The sequence below is a fragment of the Mus musculus genome, chromosome 6, assembly GCF_000001635.26.
Source record: "Mus musculus strain C57BL/6J chromosome 6, GRCm38.p6 C57BL/6J".
NCBI classification, from domain to species: Eukaryota; Metazoa; Chordata; class Mammalia; order Rodentia; family Muridae; genus Mus; species Mus musculus.
In genome coordinates, this window is record NC_000072.6 from 16,550,001 (window position 1) to 16,552,500 (window position 2,500).

The 2,500-nt window shown below is 39.3% G+C and overlaps 1 long non-coding RNA gene across 4 annotated transcripts in view; it reads left to right on the plus strand.

Moving 5' to 3' along the window:
* The window catches only part of Gm36503, a 149,626-nt gene that overhangs the window by 25,246 nt on the left and 121,880 nt on the right, over window positions 1-2,500 (plus strand). The window contains exon 1 of one of the 4 annotated variants that reach the window (XR_377356.2): window positions 333-450. The exons of the other annotated variants lie outside the window; for them this stretch is intronic. This is a non-coding gene — a long non-coding RNA (predicted gene, 36503). Of the gene's footprint in view, window positions 1-332; window positions 451-2,500 lie in introns of those variants that run through there. 4 annotated transcript variants of the gene reach the window in all.

Consider the following 2,500-nt stretch of genomic DNA (forward strand, 5'->3'; position numbering starts at 1 on the left):
TAAATGCTATGCATAGTTCTCTTTTAGTAAACTATTTCAAGCTGTGACTTCTTAATTGGATCAAACGCCCATTTTTTTGTGTTTTGATCAATCAATATTTGTCAAGAAGGTACATTTAGAATTTGTCAGGTATTGGGGACTGACAATTACTCAGACATCTCCAAAAGACAGTGACTTCAGAAAGGGTTCCAGGCCTGACTATTACCTATTAGCACCGTGTCCTTATTTTGCTCAGGCTTTCACAAACCTTAGCTCCTCAAGGACGAACTATTTCTAAGAAGAGAGTTACATTCTGAGAACACTGAGTTTCCAGGAAAACAATGTCAGCGAGACAGTTTGTCTTCCATAGGTAGAATTCTCAGTAATGACGTACAGCTACTGCTGTGGCCCTTTCGTCTGCGCAAAAAGCATGCAAGAGATTCGAGGATGCCTGTTCAGAAGAACGAACAGGTAAATTCTTTGAAAAATCTTACCATCTATATTAACGCACACTTTAAAACTCCGTGCATGCTTCAGTTTGATGTTTTGAAGCAAATAAGGCGACAGCAAAATCAAAAAGGAAAAACAGCACGGTAGTGCATGTTGCCACAGGAATCTTATGAGAGACACAGGAGCAAAATTAACGCGCTGGAGCCATCTTCTGACTGCACGGGACTGCGGCAGCTCACAATGGTTGCTGTGCTAATAAGTTAGGGGCAGATGCTTGCCACAGACAAGTCAGGCTTTTATATGCTCTTGCTTTTCCCTAATGACCTGCCTTAATACAGCCTACACTTTGGTTCTGTCTACTCTCCTTCTTTCGGAAACAATGCAATTATTTGGATTTTGGTTTCATTTCTGACAGTCTCAAAAAAAGAAAAAGGTGTGGACCATGAGAGAAGGAGGCAATTATCCAAAATTTCAAGGCCCAATTCCATAAAGAGAACAAAGCCCAATTCCCCTCCAATGGGAGGGGAAGCCATTATGGGTATGAATGACCCATAGCGAATAATCTGTAGATTTACTGAAGGGAAAGTAATATGGAGAACATAAGTCTGTTTTTACTTATTTTTAGACTACTCTTGCTGCTCTGCGAACAGTCTAACTTTATGTGTGTTTGAGAGTCACTGAAACGAATACACAGCTAAGAGCACAGTACGCGGGTGTCCACCCAGCACTCAGACCACAGTTAGGAAGCATAGCTTCGGCATAGGCTGCTAACCTTTGGAAAATAAGCAAATTTCGCGTCTGCTAGCATTTGGAGTGGGTCCATAATGGCATGCATCCATACCCAAAGGTTGTTGACTTGAACTCTTCTCAACCTGATATATCTGTAAAAAGGGAAAGCCGAGAGAAATACACACAAAAGTGCCCTTTAGGCTCCTGTGACCCTGGCAATATATTCCTCTCTATGATTGCAAATATTTAATCATTTGCTCTGTACACACAGCAGTCACAAAATGTTTTTCAGTGTATTTCTGGGAAATGTGGAAAATGTCAGCATTGTGAGAAGGGTGTCATTAAAACAAAACTGTGGGTGGACAACCATCTACCCCAACTTACAACAGGTCTACTCCAAGGCCTGCAGGTTTTGAGCTGAAATTAAGAAAAACTGGGAGTTAACCCTAAGGCATTATTCTTATGGCCACACAGTTCCCCCTGTGCTATAGAAAAGGAGTATTTTATTCACTTATATAAAATAAAAAATATTAGCTCCATGTAAAACGAAAATATGATTAAAGTCAGCTCAATGATGGCCAGGGATTAAATATTCATCCACCCACCACTGACAAAACTCAATTGTTTTGTTTTTCTTTTTGTTTTGGAATCAACCCCACCCCACCCCATTTTCTTCTGTTTTGTTTTTTGATTTTTTTTTCCATAAGGAATTTTTAGAGCTCCAAGAAAGGAATAAAAATCCAAAACAAACAGACAAACAAAAAATATTTGGATAATAAAAAAAATCAAGGTATTTTAAAATATATACTTGTTCCAATTTAGAGGTTTTTAAACAATAAGATAAAGGCATTGGTTTAAAATGAGTTCATCAGTCAGTTTTACCCACCCCTTGCCTACTGCACTTTGAGTTACCAAAGGAAAAGAATGTGGGGGAGTAGAGGGGCTTTCTCAGCGTTGGTACCTGTAAAAGTTTTCCTCCCCCCACACCACCCCCAGCTTTCAAGAAAGTTTTATTTCTTGCTCAGTAGGTGTGGTAAGAGACAGGAAAGAATATGATACCGTACCATTAAAATTTTTAAAAAGTGAACTGTTACATTTGAGGAAATAAAGAGCCCGAAAGTTAATTAACAAACTGAGTGGAAAAAATAACATCCTCTAAAATTTTATAGAATGTAAATTTATAACCATCTGGCCATAAATTGCTGATGTTGAAGAGTGGCAAGCAGCATTTGCATGCAGAAACCTGCTTCGGTGTCTTTGGGAGGGGTGAACTTGGCATGACTTTTTGTTTATTTGCCCCGGCCTTGATTTTTTTTCTGAGGCGTTACATGACCTGCTCCGT